Source organism: Triturus cristatus, chromosome 7 (assembly GCF_964204655.1).
Source record: "Triturus cristatus chromosome 7, aTriCri1.1, whole genome shotgun sequence".
Taxonomy (NCBI): Eukaryota; Metazoa; Chordata; class Amphibia; order Caudata; family Salamandridae; genus Triturus; species Triturus cristatus.
The window spans coordinates 869354743-869381832 of NC_140590.1; the positions used below are offsets into that span (position 1 = coordinate 869354743).

General features: G+C 44.0%; 1 long non-coding RNA gene across 1 annotated transcript in view; it reads right to left on the minus strand.

Moving 5' to 3' along the window:
- The window catches only part of LOC146810793 (uncharacterized), a 52263-nt gene that overhangs the window by 13650 nt on the left and 11523 nt on the right, over positions 1 to 27090 (minus strand). Inside the window, exon 2 of the long non-coding RNA XR_014965732.1 lies at positions 10825 to 10937. This is a non-coding gene — a long non-coding RNA (uncharacterized LOC146810793). The remainder of the gene's footprint in view (positions 1 to 10824; positions 10938 to 27090) is intronic.

Genomic DNA, 27090 nt, shown 5'->3' on the forward strand with positions numbered 1-27090 from the left:
GTACATGCAGTGCCATATACTAGGGACTTCCAAGTATATGAAATACTCAAATCAGGTTTTGCCCAACTTTACCGTGTTTTTATGGGAGAGCAGAAGCACTTTATCGCTGGTTAGCAGGAAATAAGTGCTCAGTCGTAAAAGCCAACAAAAGCGGGCTCAGCAAAACAAGGCAGAAGGTGGCAAAAATCTGGGGTGCCCCTACAGGAAGGACCAGGCCCAACAGTTCTCCGTTATTCTAGAATGAAACGTACTATGTGGGGGGAAATTGCAAAAACCCTTCGTTCACTGTGTTATTCCATTGATAAAAATACAAGTGTGTGACGTGATATTGGTGGTCATATAATGTGCGGTTGTTCCATCTGGAGGGGCCCCCATAACCTCATGGACAGATATTCTCACATTGTTTCTAAAAATAGTTCTTATTTTCTTAAAGAATTTCATCTTTGCTCCTTAGACAATGCAAGAGGGAAATTGTAAACTTCGAATTGAAATAATTGGCAGATTCCATCAAATCACAATACAATAAATACTCAATAACACACCCATCTAATCCAAGTGAGGCCCCACTGAACTGACCACTCACAGCACAGCACCCACAGATGTAACGGCGAATACCAGGGTGACACACACGCTGACCAACCAATCCCCTTATTGGACCCCTAATGATGTCACTCCACACCAATCATTTTCACATAAGCAAATGGCCCCCCACAAAAAAAGGAGGGGGGGGGGGCGTTCTACGATTAATAGTCGTGCTTTAAAGTTAATATCAATGTGTTTTCTTGTTCCGGGAGTAGACAAGTACTGCACTCACGACGTAATGATCTGAAAATCATTTTAAATACCCTACCTACACACATCTAGCATTCAGGCTACGGAATCTGCCGCCCAACACTGTCTCTTGAAGGTATGACGCAGCATTCGCAACCTTTTATTGTAGGTATCTGCTTAATATTACATGATTACGATACTGATTATTGACAATGTCTGGTGCATTAGGAGACCATCAATTAAGAACATTCTTTCTAAGCACCTTACACACATTTGCTCTATTACCGGAGGAGGCCTTTCTCATTTTCACCATCAGCCTTTTAACAGCGCCCTGGCCTCGAGCGAGTCTCATATCAAGGTCAGTTTGAACTTGATCCAAAGGTTACCACTTGTAGCGTACTCCATCGTACTCGCAAGGACCAGCAAGTGACACATAGGCCTGCAGCGTCACCTATTGGCTAGTTTGACTATTGCAGTCGTCTGGAATTAACGTCGTCTTAGGTTGGTTATTCATTGCCTCTCGCTTTAGGGTGTACAAGTGATTGCCAACAATTTTTAGGATTTGAGTTCCGGTTTGACCTGGCACTTCTGTCAGCCATGTTTAAACTCCTAATTGCAATAAGGTAATAACATATAATATCCACTCCTCAATCAATGGGCTCAAACAGTTGTTCCCGCGTTAAGACCCTTCTTTCTCTTGAGTCGCATACTTAGTGATGTTCTAATACCACAGGTGCCCCCTATTACACTAATACTACATACAAGAAGTTTCAGTGAAGGCCACCTAGATACACTGGAACCCAGAACCAAAATCAGTTAATTAGTAAAAAAAAAAACTACAGTATTTATATACCCAGAGACGCGAGTGATTAACATTTCATGATTTACAGCTTTGGCTGTTTTATTATTTGTTTACTTAGCATGTTTTCTTCTTTTTCTTTATCGTCCCGCTACTTTCTTTTTATTTATTTCTCAATGAGAAGGGTGGTGTATTGATGGTTAAATGGCAAACTGTATGCTGTGTGTGTGTATAAGTGTGTGTGTGTATATATATATTCACTGGAAAAAAACAAAAGTTACAGGGACATTATAGTTAGGCTCAGATTTCACTCCTACAAAACCAGTAAAATTCAGCTTTTATAGTCACCTGAGCTAACTATAACTTAAGCCTCCGTAATTAAATTTGTATGACTTCACATATTACATCACTCCTGATATGGGAACTGATGACATCATCCCGGGACTGTCAAGGTTTCATAAACGTTTATGAGACTTAAAGATATATACTAAGCTACAGCATAAGTTAAATTACTATTCTTTATGTACTAGTAATTGCTCATACTATTTCTAACGTATCTAATCTGAGTGGCTGTGTGACTATATGCATTAGTGCGTGAGTGGATCTCTGAGTGACTGTTTGGGTGTGTGAGTGGGTGTCTCAGTTGCTGTAAGGATGTGTAAGTAGTTATGTGAGTAGCTGTATGGGTGAATGAGTGGCTATGTGAGTGGCTGTATGGGCGAGGGAGTGGTGTGTGAGTGGTTGTATGGGTGAGTGAGTAGCTGCTTTAGTGTGTGTATAGGCGAGTGTGTATGAGTCACTGTATGGGAGACTGAATGTCTGTGTGAGTAGTAGTAAGGTTGTGGGAGTGTGGGTGTGGTTGTATGGATGTGTGAATGGGTATGTATCTGGTTCTGTGGTTGTCCTGCATCAAAGTGAGTCACGCAGCATTGATTTCGATGAGGGGCTGAGAGGGCTGTAATGCAAGGACTTGCATTGAATTGCTTCATGCCGTATTGGTTCCGATAAGGAACTGCGAGGGCTGCATCAAGTTAGGGAGTGAGCACAAGCATTTTAGCACTGGTTAGCAGTGGTAAAGTGCACTGAGTTCTAAAGCCAACAAAAACGAATTCAGAAAAAAAGTAGAGGGGGAAGGCAAAGCCTTTTGGGGAAGACCATACTGAGGCTGAAAGATCTAGCAAGTGTCTCCACCCCAGCTGAAAATGGAGGGAACTTTCCAACCCACTAGGAGTTCTCATCACTAAGATGGAAGAACCTGGACAGACCATCAACACTGGAGTGGTCCGACCCAGGACTGTGTTCCACCATGAAGTCCATTCCTTGTAGGGAGATGAACCACTTCAACAGTTTAGGATTCTCATCCCTCATTTGAATGAGCTGTCTGAGAGGCCTGTGGTCTGCCTGGACTCAGAAACGAGTCCCAAACGGGTATGGTCTCAGCTTCTTCAGTGCACAGACCACAGCAAAAGCTTTTCTTTCAATTGCACTCCACCTCTGTTCCCTGCGAAGTAACCTCCTACTGATGAAGGCTACAGGTTGGTCTAGGCTCTCCGTAGTTAACTGGGATAACACAGCCCCTATGCCATGCTCTGAGGCATCAGCCTGTAAATGAATTCTTTGGAGAAGTCATTGACCTTGAGTACAGGGGCTGTACACATGGCCTGTTTGAGGGTGTCAAAGGACCCAGAAGGTCCAGCTCACCTTCTTGGGCTGCTACTTAGAAGTCAGCTCAGTTAAGGTGGCAACAATGGTGCCCTATACCTTAACAAACCCCCTTTACTATCCAGTGAGAACCAGGAAGGCTCTAACTTTTGTTTGAGTTTTGGGAGTACGCAGGCCTGTATCATCTCTATTTTTGCCTGGAAGGGCTGTGCCTTGCCCCCGCCCACAATGTGTCCCAGGTGCACCACAGAACCTGTCTCGCACTAAGTGGCCTTGATAGTACGGCCTGCCTGTTGCAGAGTCTGGAGTACTTTCTGTAGGTGAAACAGGTGGTCCTTCCAACTGCTACTGTAGACAGCTATGTCATCAAAGTAAGCAGCACTGAAGGCATCCATCTCGGATTGGACCTTGTCCACCAGCCTCTGTAAGGTCGCAGGGGCATTCTTGAGTCCAAAGGGCATAACTCTAAATTGACCCTCTGGTGTAGAGAATGCTGACCTCTCGTTTGCACCTTAAGTTAAGGCAATCTGCCAGCATCCTGAAGTGAGGTCAAAAGTACTCAGGAACTTGGCAGCCTCCTACCTGTCAATGAGTTCATCATCTCACGAGATGGGGTGTGCATAAGTCTTAGTGACAGAATTGAGCCCCTGTAGTACACAAAGAATCTGAGTTGTGGGGCGGCACCCAATGTAGCAGCGTTTGGGACCAGCACCACTGGGCTGGATCAGGGCCTACTGGAGTGCTCAATCACAGCTAACTCATGCATTTTTTATTCTTCCTTCTTAATGCTCGTCCTCACTGTGTCTAACAACCTGTAAATCTTGTTCTTTACAGGCATACGGTATACAGTACCTGCCATGAGTACACAGGTGAGTAAGCCGAAGAGTGAGGGAGAACAGGAAGGCAAACTGTCCGAACAACGGGTGACAGTCCCTCTGCTGTTCTGGGGTCAGAGTAGGAGAGAGATTGACACCTTCCACTGGCCCATATTTCTCTTTGGAGGATAGGCGTTCAGGGAGACGCTTACTCACCTCATCCACTCCATCGTCTGTCACCAGGAGGATTGTGACCTTAGAGATCTCGTAAAGTGATTTGAGGGGATTCACATGGAGTACCTTTAAGAGATTTCTGCATGTCTTGACTTCCACCAAGTAGGTGGCCTCCCCTTTCTCTACTTCATCTCATCAGGCCCTGTCCAATGGTCTTGGATGGCCCTGGGCTAAGCTGGCTTCATCACCCACACTTTCTCTTCTTACTCCACCTCCTGCTTGCTGGCTTCTAAGTTATCATAAACCTTCTTCTAGAATTATTGCATCTGGTTTCTGAGGGCTAGCATGTAGTTAACCACATCTTGGGAGGTTTCTTGGGAGCTTGCTTCCACCCCTTCTTTGTCAGACTGTGAGTTTCTCTAAAAAGAGGTCCATGGAGTGTTTAAATGGGCTAAACCCAACTACCATACAGCAACAGATCTGACATTCCCAAAACCAAACCTTGGTCAATTTTGTTTAGGTCAGGGCTAGCATATGTCCAGTAGTTATCATCCAAGTGTCCACCTACGGCATTCCAAATAAGGATACCGGAACCCTTAGCCTCTTACAAAAAGCTTCCTCATCATTGGGTCCAGCCACTATGCTAGGTTGGCACTGCAATGCTTAGCAGGCCCTACTACTCCCCAAAAAGGGGGGGGAGGCACTTTGATGAGAGATGTGTTGTACAAGTGATGTGACTGGTGAGTGTAGATACCTGAAATTTGTGCAGGTGAAAATTGGCTTAAGATTACCTAGTGCACATGCTAAACCCCGTTCCTTTTTTTAGTACCTCGCTCTAGGTAAAAATCAGTCACGGTAAGAGGACATCCCACTTCCACCTCATGGGCTCAGGCAGGTCCATAATCATGCCCTTCAGGGTCTTGTAGAATCTTTCAACCAGCCCATTTATTTGAGGATTATAGGGTGTGGAGAACTTATAGATTACCCCATGCTCTTCCTACATGGACTTCGTGTAGGCTGACATGAAGTTGGTGCCCCTGTCAGACAACACTTCATTGTGGAACCCCACTCAGGTAAAAATCCCCATCAGGGCCCTAGCCACTGCAGGTGCAGTTACAGACTTCAGAGGGATGGCCTCTGGGTATCTAGTTGCATGGCCTACCAAAACCAGGACAAACCTGTTTCCTAAGGCAATTTTGGGGTCCAAGGATCCAATAAGGTTGATGCCCACCCTTTCAAAGGGTAAGGGATTAAGGGAAGCCTTGAGCCTTTTACCTGTTTTCCATTTGGCCTGACTTGTGGCACATGTTCTGCAAAATGGATCTGAGGCTGTCTTCATCTGAGGACAATATAAGTGGGAGCCAAGACTTGTAAATATCTTGTCCTGCCCCAGGTGCCCTGCCAGGGCTATATCATTAGCCAGTCCCAGTAGGAAGGCCTTGTAGCACTACGAGACCACCAGCACACCTGTTGCCTCATTCACAGGCGACTTAGGCTCACTATATAGGAGGTCATTCTCCCAACAGATGAGGTGATCTCCACGTGTCACCAGCCACCTGGGCTTCAGTAGTGGTCATTGAACTAAAGAGCAGTTGAGCATCCTAATTCTTGAAACTTTGTGACTCAGCATCTCACTTCATGCCGGTCTAGGCTGCATTCCTTATAGCATTACATTACCGCACCAGTACTAGCAGAAGGGCTTTGGTTCCTAATGATATCTACTAATCTGGTAACATAAAACTGCAGCTGTTCAACATTTAGTAGGGATACCACTGCAACAGACGTATTGGTCCTATACAGAGGGCAAGTTAACATTACAAGCCTCATAATGATTGGCAGACAACATCAATGTAATACACTTGTTGTCCTACTATGGAGTCAGTGGACGTAGATGGGCTGACTGCTCCATTATTACCACGCAGTTTAATTTTTCGTCACCATCACCATAACATTCAATTAAGGGTAGTAGCTGTCTGTGTACACCCTTGACTCTACATAGTTTTTCGTATACTGGGTTTCTCCGTGATCTGTCTGTTCCTCAAAAATGTGTTTTAAGGAGTAGTGTCAATTCAACTGTGCAGTATGTTTTTGACACTTTTACATTCACCCTCCTTTCAGAGCAGTGCCCCCCTTCCCTGTGCTCGCCAGGTAGAGGTGAGGTATCTTATCCATACACTACAGGTAAGCGAATTCTACATTGTTTACACATCCTAGTCGCATTGGATATGTGGTGATAGCATCCCACATAATTTTCACAAATTTATTTGCAAACATGTTCAGAGCCACTTATCTATTGGGTGTCTATGTTTTTGTATCTTTCTCTAACAGGTACGATCAGTATACCTAGAACTGAAAACAACAGGATAACTGGTTTTGTATCTCATATATTTTTTTGAACACCATTCACATTTTTGTTGTGCAGCAGCAGCATCTCAGGTCCTGACGAAAGCCGTGATACCGTTTTGGGTCTCCCTAGCTGAAACATGTAGACCTGTTTTTTCGTCTGACACATGCAGTTTCAAATCCATACTGCAGGTGCACTGTTTTTAACCCTGGCAGCGAGAACAACTTAATAAAGGAAAGATTTTTGTTCTCGTTAGTTTTAAATCACTACCTACACAGATATTTTTTTGTTGTGCTGCGCCCTCACCTAAACCCTCTCTTGTCGCTTTCATCTGCTGGATTTAGAATATCCTAATTAGAGTAGGTATAAAAACATCCCTGAGCTCCTCCCTCCAAGTGAGGGAGTTGTAGCCCTTGGCTGGAGTAGGGATTCCAGCAATTGGTTATTTTGGTGCAATTAATTGGGGATGTTATTCTTGCTGGTCTTAAAACTTTCCCTCGGACCCCCCTCTAACCCTTTATGTGAAGCATGTATTGGGTATCACCTGCTCCGAGGACACCAGATGATACCTTACCATAGTCATCCTAGCTCCTGTGTCCCTCAGAGCCTCCACCCTCTGCCCATTGATGGTGACACACTGCCTGTACTTTGAAGTATTGGAAGGCATGTGTTCTTTGGGCACCATCTTGTTGTCACCCAGGGACACTAGGGTAACCTCAGGGGCCCCCCATATTAACGGTACCACCTCCTCCCCAAGCTCTACACTGGCCAACCCTTGGGTCTGCCCACCAGGGGGACTATGTGCCCTCTTGGGGCACTTAGGATCCCCTTTTGCTTGCCCAAACCTGTAACACTCATAGCACTTAGGGACAAACTTTAAATTGTTCTTATCTTTGAACCCTATATTTATTGTGGTCATATTGGGGCTGGGTTCCTTTCCCCTGTGAACTTATTTGGGGGACTTCTTTTGATTTTTATTTCCCCCCTCTTTTTTCTGGTGGGAACCAAGATCACCCTTTTGGAAGTTGTCCTTCTCATCCTCTGCTGTGTCTAACAACTGGTGGGCCTCAACATGGAGCTACCTTTGGCTGTTAGCCCCCTCTCCTTGCAGAATCATCTGGGCTCAGCTACAGTGTAGCTCTGCAGGTTGCTGAGCTGAAATTCCATACTTGCAGGCAGAGTCACTGGCACAGACAGTCGGGTAGAATGGAGGTGAACTTGGAAAAAGCAAAACATGTCTAATCAAGGAGAATTTTAAAAAGAGATTGAATATGGTATCAAAATATTTATAAGGGGCATTTTTGTGTTATGCAAATCACTTTGTGGCACTGCACAAACACAAGCACTTGATTCCACCACTGAGCATCAATGTGAGAAGTTGGGTTTTTGGATGAGGGGTGAGAAACCCTACTCTAGCTACAGCCACAATCCTCGTCGGATGAACCACAAAAAGTCACTAACCTGTGCTTAACCTTCTGGTAGCTTGGCACAAAAGCATTCAGGCTTAACGTAGAGGCAATGTGTAAAGTAGCTATTGCAGCATACAAACAGCAATAAAGTGAAAACACAACACAGGAAAAATCCCACCCATATTTAGATAAATAAAGTACATTTCAATAAATATTTGACACCAAAATGACAAACATCTAATTAGTAGAACTGGAGTTATACAAGTTTAAAGATTCAGATATAAATAGTGCCTAAAAGCACAAAGACCAAAAGTGGTTATCTGGAAATGCCAGACCAGGACAAAGTCACAAGTTCAGGTTAGCCGTGATTGAGCATTGGTCGGATACAGGGACCAAGTTAGACAGTCTAAGGATTGTGGCTCATGTCTTATGCATTGGTCTGGGTTGGTTTTGAGACCATGCATCATTAGTACTGATGAAGAACTTCGAGGGCTGTGTAGCATTGCACTGCGTCGGGTTGGGATGATGACCACAGCTGGGCTGACAAAGCACCTTTAGCCCCACTTTCAAGGATCCAGGTCTAGTATCACCTCTTGGGGGGTTAAGGACTAACTGCAGGTTGAGTCCAGGTCCATGGTTCAAGAGTGTTGGAGCTTATGTCCCTGCAGCTCATAACAGGAGGCAAGCCAACTAGCCCATGGAGTCACTCTGGTGGTCCTGGGTTCAAGATGCAGGTCCTGTTCTCCTTCCTGAGGCCTCAGGGCAGCAGAGCAGTCCTCCTTGCAACAGAGCATCTCTTCTTCGGAGTCTTTCACTAGTCCCAAAGGGATGGGTGGAGTGGGTCTGAGGCTCCTATTTTTACATGGTGTTCTCTTTGAAGTGGGATAAACTTCTGGAGGCTTACAGAAGTATCTGGAATTTCCTGCCTCCCTGCCATGTTCCTAGTTTGTCTGCAGGAACAATAGGCTAGTGTGAAGGTATTTGTGTGCAGGCTGAGGCACAGTCTTTTGAAGTACAAGTGGGGCTGTACACTGATCCATCCCACATCCTGTCTGAGGTGGCCCTTCCAGGCACACCATGGGCCTCTATTATGTGGCTGTATGGGAGGAATACACAAAGGCCAATTGCCAACTGCACATAGTCATGTGACCCAGGACAGGCTCCAGGCATCAAATGGTTAGGACAAGAAACTGCCAACTTTTTAAAAGTAAACACAATATGATGGACAGAGTGCTAAACCTTTTCAACCACTCACCCCCAGTCAAGAGATCTGGTTTTAATCCATCATTCGTTTGCTCACTATGAGACTCCAGTTCAGACCCAGCTATATGCAAATCAGTCTTCACCCTGTTCCTCATGGGAACAGTTCAGTCCGAACTGCCAGGCCAGGTCCTTCCTGGACTGAAAACAAGCGTCCTGGGACCGGTTTCAGGGTTTCACCCCTAATCAGCCAGGCCAGCTTGAAACCAGTGGCACGGCGAGCAAGAGACCCACGTCCACAATCACAGTCTTGACTGTGCTCACTGACATTTCAATATTGTTGGTTTTCCAAATGAGGCCTTCATTTAAGGTGTTGATTCAGTGGTGCAATGATTGTTCACCCCCAATCAGGCCATTTTATTATGAAGGATCCTGCTGCTCTCTTTCTTTTTGTCTCTCTTTGTGGGCAGTGGCACACTTCTTGCAGACTTATTCTTTAGTCCACTTTTTGTCACCTATTGCGCATGAACCCGCCCGGGCAGAGATCAGCACTATTGGCAGGTGTAAGGGAAATAGATTCAAAGAAATGAGGCCAGCTGAAGTTGAACTCTCCTTGATTCTGCTTAATCTCTTGCCCTGAAGTTTAATACAGTGGGCAGCTTTGAACTGCAGTGAATGAGAGGGAACCAGATCCAGACAAGGCAGGCGTGGCCATGGGTAAACAGTCATAATATCGGAAAAAAAATATCGACTACACAGAATATCGAGTTTTAAATATAGAATGGACAGAATATCGAATTGCCAAAATATAGTGGTGAAGAATATCGAAAATCAGGTAAGAAATATCGATTTACATAATATAGAAGTAAGTAATATCGACAGTCATAATATAGTTGTTAAAAATATCGATTTTTTTTTTATAGTGTTTCAAGTGTTAGTATATGTGTTAAAAGTATGTATTAATTTTGGAATGTAGTGGAGTGGGAATAGTAAATTTTACCCTCCCGCTATCCAACGCTTTCCCTACTGTTGCACTCTCTGGAGTGGGAATAGTAATTTTTACCCCTACGCTATCCAATGCTTTCCCTATTATTGCTCTCTCTGGAGTGAGAATAGTAAATTTTACCCGCCCGCTATCCTACCCCAAAAATATTGAATATTTTAAATTAATATTACGTTAATATATATGTAATCATTTTTTTTTTGTTTTACTTACATTAATTATTTATTAATTTTAAAGTTATTTAAGTATTTTTAAGTATTTTTTAGTTAATAATATGTATTATTTCATTAATTTTACATTACTTTTAAGACATTTAAAAAATTCGATATTTTGACCAACTATATTTTTTACAACGATATTTTGGATTCTATATTTTTGTACTTACCTGTTTGTAGATAGGGATTCGATATTTTGGCATTCTATATTTTTTCCTTGATATTTTGGCAAGTCGATATTCTCCTTCTCGATATTTCGTCAGTGATCCATGGCCACGGTCAGCAGTTAGAGACCATCCCCCGTAGGTGCGCAGTTACTGCCTCCTCCAGCATAATCCTCACCTGGAGGTAGCAATTCCATTCACTGTTTGGTTCATTTATGTGCAGAACCGCCAGTAATCACCACCATTGCATCTCCTAGACACCACATACCTCTTGGCTCCAACCGACTCGTCCCTTAGGCAGTGAAGATTGGTAGGATGGACCTGGCCAGCCACTGCCACCACTGTCAGATGCCGCCTGCAATGCGCTCGCCGCACACTCATCTGGGGAGAAGAAAATACAACTCACCCATCCATAGAAGCCAAATACACATGATCAAATAGCAGAGGAGGCATCACCCATTCCCATCAACTTAATCCAGCATCCTCCATTCTCCCGGGCACAAGCAGCAGAGGGTTTAGCAGGAATGCAGAGACAACAGGGCATTCTTGGGCCTCGGTTTGCCATACCCCCACCTTCCCCTCTTTTGAGGAACCTCTCTCTCTATTCCCGTCTCTTCACCTGTCTTTCCAATCTGTAGTCTTGGATGCACTCTCAATTTCACTAAATATTTCCAGTATGTAAATTGCCTTTCCCCCTTGTCTGGCTACCCTCTGACATCCATGCTTCCTCCTGTTCCTCCTGCAAGTTGTCTGCTTGCAAACTGAATATCGCATGTGATTCATCTGTCTCTATAGATCTCTCTTCTTACCGATTTCATTTTAGGTACTTGAAAAAATATGAAATCTATCCCTTCTGCACAACTGGCTCCTGTCTATTTTCTTGGTCCCTCGAAATTATTTAAACCTCTACCTCATGGTACATTAACAACCTTCCATGCCTCTCTCATCTGTCCTCTTTCCTCCATCTTTAGGGGTTATCCATTTCCGAGTGTGTCTGCCTATGCATCACCACTCAATCCCTTCACATATCACGAGGTAAAGTCCCTGACATTTGTCAAAAAATGTAAGTCTTTGAAGACCGAAAATAAAAAATCTAGCAGTATAGTACAAATGTTTTTGCCCTCCATACCACCACTTCCTTCCCTTCATCTCTTTGTCACCCGCATCAACTCCAACCTCGGCGAGAGCCCTCCTCAGTTGCTAGTCTTGCTTAAACATCAATATTGCCCTCACCTTGCCATCACTGGTACCCACAGTTGGTTGTGTTCTTTCCTGAACGACCTCAACCAAACCAATTGAACCAGTGGCTGGGCAGCGCTATCTGTCCCTCAGGTCATCCTTGAGGGAGTACCAGCAAGCGCCTGCCTTACTAGATAGAGCTACCTCTGCACCGAGTAATCTGAGCTTGTTGAAGTTCCCTTCAAGTGAAGTGTTGTTGAGGTTAATCAAAGAAAGATGGGATCCAATGTTCATATTCATGATTAGTTCCACCGCCATCTGGTACACTGCTGCTACCAGCAAGATGCTTGCAGCAAAGAGGATCTGTGGGAGCTTGATCTGGAATCCTCCGGGCTCGGGTGGAGCCACTGGGACCAACTACGTAGAGCAGAATATAAAGCCAGATTAAGGAACTGAAGTGGATCAGCAGAGGAAATATGAAAAAACAAAATGTTGTTCAAAGTCCACAAGTTAAATAGAGTTCAGGCCTACCTGACTTTGAATATCATTTTACCTGGTCACTGTGATCTTGTGCACATCAGCCTGGACGTCCCACTGGAGAAATTTATACACCAATTTCAAACAGGTGATGCACTTTCCTGAAAAAACCTCGTCACACTTGTTTGTCTAACTGTTTTCAGAAGGGTGAGGACTCGCTCATCCTAAACAAGTTCATTTTCTTTACAGCCTCAAAGCTGGGCATAGCAAATCCTTTGCAAACCATTCAACGCGACAAGAGGTTGAGTTCACAAGATGGATACGACCCTGTGCCATCACCTACCACTTGAGCCTATGACTAAGTGGGTTCTATAGGAAGAGAGAGTGAGGTTACCAAGAGTATTGTTGCCCAGAAGCAGAGCAAAAGGAAGAGTTCTCCTGCTTCTCAGGTGTAGCCACTGAGCTTAGCTGCCTTTGGATCCTGTGCTGGTCACTTCAGGGCAAATCATCCTTGACTATTAATAGCCTAATGATGGGAAACCTCGTATTGTGTAAATGCACACACAATTACCTCCCAACTCTCTCCTGAGATGCACTACTCTTGCAGACTTCACTCATTTGTGGAACTTTCCACTACCATCATTCTGTCGTAGAAGAATAGAGTAAACTGCAATAAATTAAACGAGACCAAAATGACACAAATCTAATCAGTATAAGCGGAGTTAACGAAATGTAAAGATGTCAGTGAAAATAGCACCAAAAAAGCAAAAAGCACCAACTGTGGATGTCTGGACGTACCGGACCAGAACAAAATCACAAGTTTGGGATGACCATGATGGAGAGCGGGCACGCTACAGGGACCCGGTTAGGCCTGATGAACAAGAGTACCTTAAATCCTAGTTGCAGAGGGTTGCAAGGCCCTGCATCTGGCAGCAGAGGTTTGATACAGCTGCAAGGTCGATGCAAAGTCCTTGCTCTGAAAGAACCCTTACCGCAGGAGCCCTGCATCAGTTCTGCTTGGGTTTGCACCGTGTAGCAGATTTTGGACAATAGAAAAAGCCCAGTGAATGGGCCTTATTCCTTCTATGCAATTTTAACAAAAAATGCAGACAGTTTAACAGGCCTCTCCCAACCTCAGGATTTTTAAAGTTGATCACCACACAATCCCTTCTTGAATGGTTTTGATCATACAAAATACAAATGAAAACAATGACAAATCCACGTCAAAGAGTTAAACCTGTAAACAGCTTAAAATAAGGTGATGTTTTTTTCTGGTGCAGAGAAGGAGTGTGTTTCCATTGTGGTAGTAAGACACTTATACACCTTGCCCTGCAGCGAATGAAACATGTTTTAAGTGTAATAGGAGAGGGTATTTTGCTAGTGTGTGTAGGGTGAACAATTTTAAGAAGACGTTTTTTCAAAAACTGTAGGAACAGTTCTTGAAGGGTATTAGGAAAATTGCTGGAAGAACTTGACAAATTGTGTTCCAGGTCCATTATTGAGCCCATAGAAGTGTCTGAGTGGTGCTATCAAATCGTTTTGGCATGTAAAGCAGGTAGGTCTTTGTATCTATATGTGGATATTCTCGATCTTAATTGCAATATTTGGGTGGATCGTCCACCTCCACCGAATATCAATTTAACATACATTGAAAGGTGCTGCAGTTTTTACATCTTTAGATATGTATGCAGAATGTCATCAAGTTGAGTTACATCAGGATTCGAAATACCTTACTTCATTTGTGACACCGGAAGGTGCTTATCGCTTTATGCACATGCCATTTGGGTTTGCTTTGGCATCTTCCATGTTCCAAAGTGTAGTGAATCTCTTGTTTAAAGTAATGGATGGAGTAAAGTGTTTCCCGGATAATGTTTTGATTTAATGGCAGGGACAAAAGTGAGCATGATATGAGGCCAGTGCAAGTGTTGAACATATTGAAAAATAGAGGAATGACACACAGAAAAGACAAATGTAAGTTTGCTCAAAAGGGTTTTGATTATTTAGGTCGTCATGTATTTACTAGTGGCGTGCAACTTCAATGAAACACTTTAAATGCCATCAAGGATGTGCCGCCCCCTAAAGATAAGAATCACTTGAAATCATTTTCATGTTTGGTAGAGTTACCAAATGAATGAATAAATGAATAAAATATTGTTTCAGCCCAACCATTCTTTTGTCACCAAGGATGTTAGTATTTTAATTACTGATGCTAGCAATGCCAGTTTGGGGGCAATAATGTTGCAGAGGAGCTCGAATGGTAGTGAAGAAATTATTGCCTTTGAATCAAGAGTCTTATGGGGGGGGCAGAAGCCACTTACTCCACTATTGAAAAGGAAGAACTGGCCATGCGTTGAGGTGGGGAACATTTTTAGAACTATTTGTGGGGAAATTAATTCAGTTTGAGTGCCAATCACAAGCCATTAGTGGATTTATTTTGCACTCTTGAAGCTTGAAGGTGGAAGGGCTACTGCCTGCATTTCCAAGTGGTAGTATCGGATGCAGGAATTTTATTATAAATTAGAACATATTTCAGGCAAGAGGAATTTTATGCTGGATTGTTTGTCCAGATTGCCTGTGCAATAGGAAGATGGTGGTGGTGGGGTTAAAGTGGAGCATATGGACATTTTTATGTATGATGAACAGTGTGATTGAAGTTTGGACAGTGCATTGTGTAAGGATGAGTGGTTGCAAACAGTAAGGTAAGATGACATTTTAAGCAAAGTAATGCAAATTGTTGTGCAAGGTTGGCTAACAACAAAAGATATTCAGGAAGAGGTTGTTTCATTTGGTGAAGGTGCAGAGGAGCTGTCAGTGGTTGATGGTATACTAAGACCGAGAGGATTGTTTATTGTACCTAAGTGTTGACAGAAGAAAGTACATACCCTTACACATTGTGGTCATGGAGGCATTAGGGCATTAAAGCGAAAGGTAAAGGAAGATGTTTGGTGGCCGGGACTGGATGGAGTGGTAGAATATTTTGTTAAAGACTGTAATGCTTGTGCTCTTAGTGACAACACTAAAATTACAGTGCCATCTCCGGATGTGTCTGTGGTACCTCCATATATGCCATGAAGTAAGTTGGCTTTGGATATCACAGGTCCATTTGGGGTTGTGGGAGGTACTCCTAGATTTGCTCTACTGCTCATTGATTTTTTATCATGATGGCCTGAAATAAGGATGGTTGAGAATGTATCTACTTCTTTTGTCATAGATTTTTTGAGTGACCTGTTTTCTAGGGAACGTTATCCGGAGGAGTTAGTTCCCGACAATGGAATGCAGTTGATGTCAGCAGAGATGGTGAATTTCCTTCAGTCATATAAGAACACCTTTCTATCATCCCAGGAGTAATGGTTTGGTGGAGATAGTTAATCAAGTACTAGAGGACCAGCTACAATTAGCTTTAGTAAACAACATGAGTTGGAAACAGGTAATTAAATACGTGTGAGCATATAGGAACACCTCGCGTAGTGTTACTGGGGTGTCACCTTTTACCCTCATGAGAGGAAAAGGTGCAGGTGTTAGTTTGAACAGGGAATGGATGGATAGGAAAATGGTGAAAAGAGATGTTGTAGGAACGTTTTTGGTTGTGAAGAAGGCATTGTCTGGGAAGTCGAGTGATGAATGTGTTAACAGTAACATGATAGTGAAGGTGGTAGACTGGATCAGAATTAAGAGACAGGTCAGCGAGAGAAAATGTTTTCCATGCCTAAGAAAGTCGTTAAAGTGCAAGATCATTTCATTGTGGCTGATGGTGGATAAGTGTAGAATAAGAGCATGATTTCCATAATTCCTTTTGGAAAACTTCAATAGTGCATTCCACATTGTAATTATGGTGGAAGAGCTGATGGTCAAACGAGAGACGATGTGGGTTCTGATGTGGTTACTGATGATGGTGTTATTGGAGATAGAGTGGATGGAGGTATTTGGTGCAAAGAGAGTACCTCATGCAAGATGGATACCTCAGCCAAGGATATTTCCATCAGGGTGAGGTGGTCATCAGTATGCTATAAGAATTATGTAATGGGTTAACTATTAGCCTTAATGAATATCTACATTTTATGTGATTCACATTGTAAATTCAAATTTGAGTTGTTTTATTTTGTATGTGTGCGTGAGAAAGAAGGCTTTTTGCAGGTGTCCCCAACGTTTTGCCCCCATTTTGAATACTAGATGCTGGTTATCTACTCTAAATGTGCACTGGAGCCTGCTAACCAGGCACGAGTGCCAGTACTATTTCACTAAATATGATGTATGTGAATTGGCAACCCCAATTGGTAAGGAATTTAACACTCTTATAAGTCCCTGGTAAGTGGTACCAGTGGTACAAAGGGTATGAGAGTTAAAGGGGTCACCAGGTGTGTGACACTAAGTGACCCAAGTAAACTGAAGAGGGCAGCAGGTCTGCCATTGCAGACTTCAGGAGCGGTGAAAATTGCTCCAACTTGACTTTGCCCTCACCATGTGTGCCAAAGTCAAAGTACTATTTTTCATATACACCAGCCTCCCCTAAGGAAGGCCTCCTGAGCCTAAAAGGCAGGGTGCATTATATTAAAAGTAAGGACATATATGTGCCAGCTTATATGTCCCTATAGTAGCCTTTTCCATTAAATGCCTACTATGCCAAATATCGGTTCCCCCAGACAGAAGGACCCCTTTGAATGCCAAAGGCAACTCCAGACTCCCTTGGGCAAGTGACACTAGTTCCCTGCAGTCCACAGATAAAGGTAATGTCCTAGAACCAAAGAATTGCTGGTCATCGAGCCCTCAGAGGAATTGCCCAAAAGTAGATAGTCCAATGCATTGCTGGAAACGTAGTCCTGACCTCCAGTAAGTTTCAGGCAACTGTCGTTTTCCCCTGATCTCTTTGAATGTCAAAATAACCTCCTGCTTACTTTACAGTTGCCAAGGCTAGTTGGTGGCTAGTACGACAACCACCACCGTTATTAAGCCCGGGCGTAGTGCTCCGCGAAGCAGAGCTGCCCGCCACCTGCCGCCCGCGCGCCCTCATTTTAAAATAATTTAAAGAATTTAAAAGTAAGTAAAATGCCTTACCTGCGGTGCGGCGTCCCGGGGCTCCCTCTTCCTGGTTGACGGCAACTTCTCCTCACAAATGCGCATGCGCGGACGCATGCGCATTTCTCGCGAGAAATGCACATGCGCGGGCGTCCACGCATGCGCATTTGTGAGAAGAAGTTGCCGTCAACAAGGAAGAGGGAGCCCCGGGACGCCGCACCGCATGTAAGGCATTTTACTTACTTTGTAAAATACTTTAACTTATTTTAAAATGAGGGCGAGTGGGAGGTGTGCGGCGTGTAGTGGGGCTACGCGGAGCGCGAGAGTGTGCGTAGATTTGGCCACACTACGTGATGCTCCACGTAGCCCAACTACGCCCACTACGCCCAGGGCTGACCGTTATTCAACGCTGCAACATGAGGGAACTCCACAGCACCTTTAACCGATCACAGCAGTGGCCCTGTTTTCAACTTTTTGCACCTGTTTCCCATCCAACAATGTCCAAGTGGTAAAACCAGCTACCCCTGGCTCCTGTTTCAGCACCAAGGAAAGCCAGGACAACTTTGCAGCCGGGCCACTTGAGCTAGGTAAAATCAAATTCACTGTCACGACTTGGTCCTGGAATGTGCATCACCTTAACCCCCAGTGGGTTCTACGCAACATGACCTGCAAGTGACCGATTGTCACTAGTGCTTTCTCCATTGACAGCAATGCTAAAGTTTTGAGGTATTGATTTCCACTTATTTAGTTTTGCTTCTAAAATCCATAACTGCAGTTATACTTATCCGATTTACTTTATTTGGGGGTCTAAATGTATATAAACATGTACCTTATTTTTTTTAATTGGCGTCAGATTTTATTCAAGGCGTGTCAATTACTTTTCATCCTTGTTGGTACTCTGAAATGCTTAACACATGTTTCTCTAGTAAAGCCTGACTGCTCTTTGCTACACTACCAGTACTGAGCTAAGAATTTAGTATTGTGAGTTCAAGGACCATCTTTGAGGCATTGTGAGAGTATTACATAGTGAAGCCTAACCAGCCTTACTATATAATACTCCACTTTCCTACAGTGCGTAATTGGGTTGGAGTTTTCTTGTCATCTTTAGTTTATTGTATTCTTCTGTTAATGAGCTAATTACTAACCTTAGTCCTTTAACTGCTTTTCCTTGTACCCCTCCCCCCCTTTTCCTCATACTGAGCCCTTTTTTTACCACAGTTCTGGCATTTTTCAAAGAGGTAGCTAATTCTTCCTATTTTTTGAGCTATTAACCTACTTCCAGTTTGAAACAAAAACAAGTATGAAACCAAAGAGTGATCCAGGAAAGCTAAAGATTTCTGAAAAGTAGGTAAAATTTAGATTTCAGCAAGGGGTCAAATGTGTAGATCCTTCAAGGTTTTCCTAAAAAAACCAAACAGTTGAAATAAAGACATATTGTAAATGAGTGGGAAAAACGGCCATTTGTGACTCTGTTTTTTAATCTGTAACTTATTGTCCTAATGACTGATTTACAAAAGCTATATACCATTATGTCTGCTAGACCCTTCTGGTTGCAGAATTATGTAGGGTTTGTAGGTTCTTCAAGATACCAAGGTACCCAGAGCCAACAGCTGAGCTGTACCGTACAATGGGTTTTTATTGTGTATCGAGTGTAAACCAATTTATATGGTGAAATATGTAGAGTGAAAAATAGGTATCAAGGAAACACTTATGTACTTCTAAAATAAGCAAAAGATATGGAGTTTAGGAGCAGCGGTTATTTGTACATCTCTGAATTTGTGGGTATCCGTACTAGCATATGATTTAAAGGGTATTTTTTTAAATGTCTTCTTTCTTAAATACTGGCTTATATTTGGATAGCACAAATGCAACAAAATCCAATTGGTAATAATAAATGTTCTACTATTCTACACTCCCACATTTCTCCGATAAAAATGGAACCTCATTTCTGTGGGAAGGCCCGGTGCCCACAACTGGAAAAGGCCCAAAACACAATGTGGATACTGTAGTATACTGTAAAGTACATAACAGTGGATGTGCGTGTTGTGTAGTCTCCAAGGTAGAGTGTTATGGTGCAATATAGAATGTAGAACTTAGAAGTTAAAGGGGATCAGAGACAACTTGTCAGTTGCTTTGGCAGTTGCTCCTGGTTATTAGGGCGAGGTGCCTTCATTAAATACTCTTTTACTTACTATCAACAAGCTGTTGGAGTCACTCTATTTTGTTGTGGTGACTTCACTTTACATTGGTAACGATTGTTGGGATCTTTTTAACCCCTTCGCTGCTAGGCCTGTGCTAAGCCTTTTTTTGGCTATTTGGGGTAGTTCGCGCTTAGGCCCCTGTAACCTTTTGACCACATAAGGTATCAACGCCAAATTTGCGTCCTTTTTTTCCAACATCATGGCAATTCTAAAGGTACCTAGGGTTTGTGGATTCCCCTGGAGGGGACTCAGAAATTAGCCAAAATACAGCTAAATTTTGTTTTTTTGGGGAAAAATGCGAAAAAAGGGCTACAGATGAAAGCATCTGTTTTTTTCCCTGCAAATGGTATAAAAAAAGAGGTTATGGTGCTGAAATCAACATCTTCCCAGCTTTCAGGGACAAGCAGACTTTTGTCAGAAAACCAAACCTTTTTATACAGTTTTAGCATTTTTCTGGGACATTGCCTATTTTTGCTATTTTTTGTGCTTTCAACCTCCTTCCAGTTAATGGTAGAAATGGGTATGAAAGCAATAATGGATCAAGGAAAGCTATACATCTTGGAAAGGTAGTCAAAATTCTGAATTTAGCAAGGGGTCATTTGTGTAGATCCTTCAAGGTTTCTTTATAGAAACCAACAGTTAAATAAAGGAATAATTGAAAATTAGTTGAAAAAAACAGCATTTTGTGTCAATGCTTTCACATTTAACTTCTTCTAATTATGACACCTCTTTGAAAGCAATATACCTTTACATCCGCTGGACATTCCTGGTTGTGGGGATATATAGGACTTGTAGGTTCACCAAGAACCAGACGAACCCAGAGCCAAAAAATGAGCAGCAACTTGCAATGGTTTTTTATTATGTACCGGGTATATAGCAATTATTCTGGGAAAATGTGTATATGGAAAAATCGGTATGAAAGACACCTATGTATTTCTGAAATGGGAACAAAATATAGAGTTTAGAAACAGTAGATATTTGCACATTTCCGAAATTGGGAATACTCATACTAGCATGAGAATTATCGGTCATTTTTCAAAATTACTTCTTTTTTACACATTGTCTTTCATTTGGAAGGCAGAAATGCATCGAAAGTCAATAGGTAATAACAGTTGCTTTACAAATCTGAATTACCCTAAGTTTCCCGATAAAAATTGTGCCTCACTTGTGTGGGTAGGCTTAGTGCCCACAACAGGATACGGCTCACAACGCAACGTGAACACACCACATTTTCACAATGAAAAATTACCCTTTTTTTGCAAAGTGCCTAGCTGTAGTTTTTGAACCCTAGCTCTGCCGGCACCTAGGGAAACCTAGCAAACCTATACATTTTTGAAAACTAAACACCCAGGGGAATCCAGGATTCCCCTGGGTGAAGGTGGTGAAGGAGAAACAGACTCTGTGGTGGACAGCTGGCCTAGATAGCAAGAGTGAGTGTGTACGGCTGTCCTCACTCCCCCACCATTTCGAGTTTACTAATTCAATAAACTCGGTTCCTCTCCAAAGGCGAGAGACATCACTTGAGGTGTTCTCTACTTTTCCAAATTGGGAAGAAGAAGGTTCTCCACCTAGGAATCTATATGGTGAGAAGTCCTGAGGAAAGCCGGGTGATTATTTAGAGCTGGCTGAAACATGTCGACAATTATGCAGAGTGGGTGGGTTGGAACCTCATTATAAGCTCTCCAACCTACCTCCCACGTTCTTTGGTTATTAATCCAGTCTGGGCACCTATTATTAAAATTGCAATAAGGATTTCCCGGGATCTGTTTTACATCACTGATTATCACTGGTTCTGCACCTTTATCTCACTTTTGGTTCCACTTATATTGTGTGTGTTGTATTGTCTTCCCCTCCCTTATTGCTCCACCTCCAGCGTTTGGCTGGCGCGTAGGTGTAGTAGCAGCCCTATGATGAAGCATGACACAGCTTGCTGTGTGTGAGGGCAGTTTTACTAAATTGATGGATTTTCCCCTCCCTTCCCCTTCACACACTATTGGGTCTTCACGTAATTTTGCTTTAACCCTCTTCTTTTTGTGATATTGAATTAACAAGCGGGAGGTCGAAGAGGGTTTTTCCTCTCACCCCTCTGTTCTTTGTGTGTTTTGAAACCAAAAACATTGTCAAACAAAACACATTTTCCTCACATTTCTGTGGGGAAAAGTTCTGGAATCTGCGTGGATCCACAAATTTCCACGCACCCCGCGTTCCCCAAAGGCTTCTGAGAAAAATGGTACCTCACTTGTGTGGGTAGGCCTAGTGCCTGCGACAGGAAACGGCGCAAATCGCAACATGGACACACCACAATTTCACAGCGAAAAATGACAATTTTTTGGCAAAGTACCTAGCTGTAGTTTGTGAACCCTAGCTCTGCCGGCACCTAGGGCAACCTAGCAAACCTATACATTTTTGGAAACTAGACACCCAGGGGAATCCAAGATGGGGTGTCTTGACTGGCTCTCACCAGGTTCTGTTACCCAGAAGCCCTTACAAACCTAAAACATTGTCAAAAAACCCACATTTCCTCACATTTCTGTGGTGGAAAGTTCTGGAATCTGCGTGGTTCCACAAATTTCCACCCACCCCGCGTTCCCCAAAGTTTTCCAAAAACAATTGTACCTCACTTGTGTGGGTAGGCATAGTGGCAGCGTCAGGAAACGGCGCAAAACGCAACGTGGACACACCACAATTTCACAGTGAAAAATTACCCTTTTTTGACAAAGTACCTAGCTGTAGTTTTTGAACCCTAGCTCTGCCGACACCTAGGGAAACCTAGAAAACCTATACATTTTTTAAAACTAGACACCCAGGGGACTCCAGGATGGGGTGACTTGACTGCCTCTCACCAGGTTCTGTTACCCAGAATTCCTTGCAAACCTAAAAAATTGTCAAAAAAACCACATTTTCCTCACATTTCCGTGGTGGAAAGTTCTGGAATCTGCGTGGATCCACAAATTTCCACTCACGCCGCGTTTCCTAAAGTCTTGTGAGAAAAATGGTACCTCACTTGTATGGGTAGGCCTAGTGCCCGCGGCAGAAAACGGCACAAAACGCAACATGGACACACCACAATTTCACAGTGAAAAATGACCCTTTTTTGGCAAAGTGCCTAGCTGTAGTTTTTTAACCCTAGCTCTGCCGGCACTTAGGGAAATCTAGTAAACCTACACATTTTTGAAAACGAGACACCTAGGAAAATAAATCTAGGATGGGGTGACTTGACTGCCTCTCACCAGGTTCTGTTACCCAGAATCCCTTGCAAACCTAAAAAATTGTCAAAAGAAACATATTTGCCTCAAATTTCTGTGGTGGAAAGTTCTGAAATCTGCGTGGATCCACACATTTCCACTCACCCCGCGTTCCCCAAAGTCTTCTGAGAAAAATGGTACCTCACTCACATGGGTGGCTCAAGGACCCGTGACAGGCAAGGGTCCAAAACCTATTGAGGCGACATCAAAATTACCTATCACAAACCAACCTGGTTTTGCAAGGGGGGTCCCATGAGTTTTTGGCCCTGGACTCAGCGACCATCTTGGGGAACTTACCAAACCCACACATTTCTGGAAACTAGACACCTGGGGAGTCCAGCGAGGTATGGCTTGCGTGGGCCCCCTAACGTTTTCCTACCCACAATCCCCTGCAAACCTCAAATTTAGCTAAAAAATCACTTTTTTCTCAAATTTCTGTGTGGGAAAGTTCTGGAATCTACATGGATCCACAAATTTCCTCCCACCCAGCGTTCCCCAAGGTCTCCCGATAAAAAATTATACCTCACTCGCGTGGGTGGGTCAAGTACCCACGGCAGGCAAGGGCCCAAAACCTATTGAGGTGACATCAAAATTACCTATCACAAAACAACCTGGTTTTGCAAGGGGGGTCCCATGAGTTTTTGGCCCCGGGCTCGGCGGCCATCTAGGGAAATCTACTAAACCCACACATTTCTGAAAACTAGACACCCGGGGGAGTCCAACGATGTATGGCTTGTGTGGGTCCCCCAACGTTTTCCTACCCAGAATCCCCTGCAAACCTCAAATTTATCTGAAAAAATCACTTTTTCCATACATTCGTGCGTGGGATAACCGTGCCAGCACAAATCTCCTACCACCCAGCATTCCCCTTGTTCTCCCGCGTGAAATGATACCTCACTTGTGTGGGTGGGCCAAAGGCCTGTGACCAGGAAGAGCCCAAAACATAGGGATTTAGAGTATAGCACCGAGAACTCTAAGCGCTACATTTTTTTAAAAATACGTTTTTAGCCAGTTCTGCTTTGGACACCCACACAAGTGAGGTATCATTTTACTTGGGAGAGCAAGGGGAACGCTGGGTGGTAGCACATTTGTGCCTGCATGGTGATTCCACGCAAAGATATGTGGAAAATATCTTTTTTTCAACTAAATTTGAGGTTTGCGGGGTATTCTGGGTAGGGAAACATTGGGGGATCCACGCAAGCCATACCTCTTTGGACTCCCCAGGGTGTCTAGTTTTCAATAACATGTGGGTTTGGTAGGTTTCCCTAGATGGCGGCAAGCCGGGGCAAAAAACCAGGTCGTCCCCCCCCCCCCCCCCCCCCCGAAAACCAGGTAGTTTTGTTATAGGTAATTTTGAAGTCTCCACAATACGATTTGGGCCATTTTCTGTTTCAGCCACTTTGCCTACCCTCACAAGTGAGGTACCATTTTTATTGGGAGACCTGGGGGAATGCTGAGTGGGAGGAAATTTGTGGATCCACGCAGATTCCAGAACTTTCCCACACAGAAATTTGAGAAAAAAGTGATTTTTTTCAGCTAAATTTGAGGTTTGCAGGGGATTCTGGGTAGGAAAACATTGAGGGACCCCCGCAAGCCATACCTTTCTGGACTCCCCGAGTGTCTAGTTTTCAGAAATGTGTGGGTTTGGTAGGTTTCCGAAGATGACCGCCGAGCCCAGGGCCAAAAACCCAGGTGACTCCCCTTGCAAAACCAGGGTGTTTTGTGATAGGTCATTTTGATGTCTCCTCAATACGTTTTGGGCCCTTACCTGTCGCAGGTACTTGACCCACCCACGCAAGTGAGGTACCATTTTCATCGGGAGACCTGGGGGAACGCTGGGTGGTAGGAAATTTGTGGATCCACGTAGATTCCAGAACTTTCCCACATGGAAATTTGGGAAAAAAGTGATTTTGTTCAGCTAAATTTAAAGTTTGCAGGGGATTCTGAGTAGGAAAACGTGGGGGGGCAGAAAGGCTGTAATGGTGGGTGCATTGGCGTGCCCGTTTTGGGCAGCCCCAACCTAAATAAAATTACGCAAAAAAAATCCCTGGTATTTAGTGGGTTTTCTGCCCCCCCAGGGGGGCAGATGGGGGCTACTGCCCCATCTGCCCTGCAGGGGGGACAGAAAGGCTGTAACGGTGGCAGGGGAAGGGGGCATTGGCATGCCCGTTTCGGGCAGCCCCCACCCTAAATAAAATTACGCAAATAAAATCCCTGGCAGCAAGTGTGTTTTCTGCCCCCCGGGGAGGGCAGAAAGGCTTTAATGGTGGCAGATGGGTGGGGGCATTGGCGTGTCCGTTTTGGGCAGACCCCACCCTAAAAGAATATGTTCAAAAAACAAATCCCTGGTGTTTAGTGGGCTTTTGCCCCCCGGGGGGGCAGAAAGACTGTAATGATTGTGGGGGGTCGGGGGCATGGGCATGCCTGTTTTGGCCAGCCCCCACCCTTATTTTTATATGCTAAAAAAAATCCCTGGTGTCTAGTGGGCTTTTTGCCCCCCCCAGGGGGGCAGATTGGGGGCTACTGCCCCCATCTGCTTCCCAAGGGGGGCAAAAAGACTAAATTGTGCCAAATTGAATTGGGGGAGCAAAGGCCCTTGCCCAAGGGTCCGCTCCCCCCTCCCTGGTGTCTTGTGGGTGGATCCCTGCTTGGGGTTCACCCTCCTGTGGCGATCTCCAAGCAAGGATCCACTGGAGTACCATTGAATAGGGGAGATTCTACCCTTTCCAACGATACCTCTCCCGTCTTTCTATGTGCTCAGGGGGCTGAGATAGCCCCCTGAGCACGTAGAAAGGGAAACTGAAATGAGCCATTTGGCTCATTTCAGTTTCGGTTTCACTGAAATGACATCAGTGCGACGTGCGCACCGATCGTCATTTCAGGGAAACCAGGGGGGGGGGGGCCCTCGGGAGCTGGGGAAGCTCTTCCCCAGCTCCCGAGGCTCTTTGGGTGTAAAGGGAATCCCTCTGGTGCCTGCACCCGAGGGATTTCCGGGGCGATGTGTCATGACGGCTGGGAGCCGTCATGAGCACACGCCCACCGTGTTTCATTCATGACGGCTCCCGGCCGTCATGAGCACGGAAAGGGTTAAAAGATTTTAAAAGGGAAGACACCTTGACCCAGTACTTTGGAAAAAAGGAAAAGGTGACTTAAAAATGTGGTCTCTTAATCGATGAGCGGGAGCACTGCGGCAGAAAGGAGAGGCTCGTTTGAGTTCTGCTGCAGGAAAGGGTGCACTGCCGCAGTAAGGAGAGGCTTGCTGAGTCATCATTTGGAACTGAGAGCACTCGGCGAAAGCACTGTTTGGGGGCGCAGTTAGGTCGCATTACAGGCAGTTAGAAGATTTGGAGGTTTCAGAGGTAAGGTACTGTGACATTGGGCTATTTGCTGGCAAGGGAGATTGCCGGTAGAAACAGCCCTGCTTGTTAACAATGCAAGCACTATCTCCCGTGGAAAGCACGTCGTTTTACATGCAACATGCAGCTATCTTGGGTGATTGGGGAGCAAGCTATTTTAAGTATTGCACAGCCATTTTAAGTGATTGGGAGCATTGTCTGTAATGGTGACAGGCACAACTTTTAGAAGCATATTCTATGGTAATTCAGCAGAGGTGTCGGCATTTGCCTGCTAGTGCTAAATTTATACAGCACTTTGCCTGTCACGGTGACAGGCACACCTTTATCGATCTATTAGCCTTGGTGTGCTAGTGTAATACAGTGGGTTGCCAGTGCTTTGCTTGTCATGGTGACAGGCACATCTTCATCGTTATTTCAACATCAAAAGCAAATTTGTCTGCAAGGACAGTTTTCAAAAAGAAAACCGTGAGTTTTCTTCTTAAAATATTTAAGATTCCAGAAATGTTTTATTTGCATATGGTGGAGACAACAGAAAGTACTTTCTGTGCACAGGTAGTGCTCTGTGTCATTTTGGTGAAAATCACCTTTGAATCAGAAAAATGCATCACAAGTGCAGTAAGGTATAAAAGTTGGTATTCAGCAAGTGAAGAAGAGCAGCAGAGTGGCAGATTGTGCTCCAGACATGGTGACAGGCACACCTTTTTATCAAGAACCTGATGCTTCAAGTCTGACGTTTAAGCATTTTCTCAAAGTCTGACTCTTCTAGTCTGGTTTTGGCTGTCATCCACTATTGTTACTTTTTTTTTCTTCTTTTTCTTCTCTCTTTCCAAGTTGGTACTGCTTTTAGTTTTCAGGTACAACGATATGCAGAATGTAATTCCGCCACCTTTCTTCTTGTGTAGTGTTGTACTGCAGCTTATCTATTTTGCTATACTGCAGCTTATCTATCCTGTGATGTTGCTGTGCTCTAGAATCTATGGTCTCCTAGCAACTGTATTGAGATTGTACATTCCTGTTGGAGCTGTTGGCAGAGCTGGTCTTCCTGTCTCCGCTGTTCATGTAG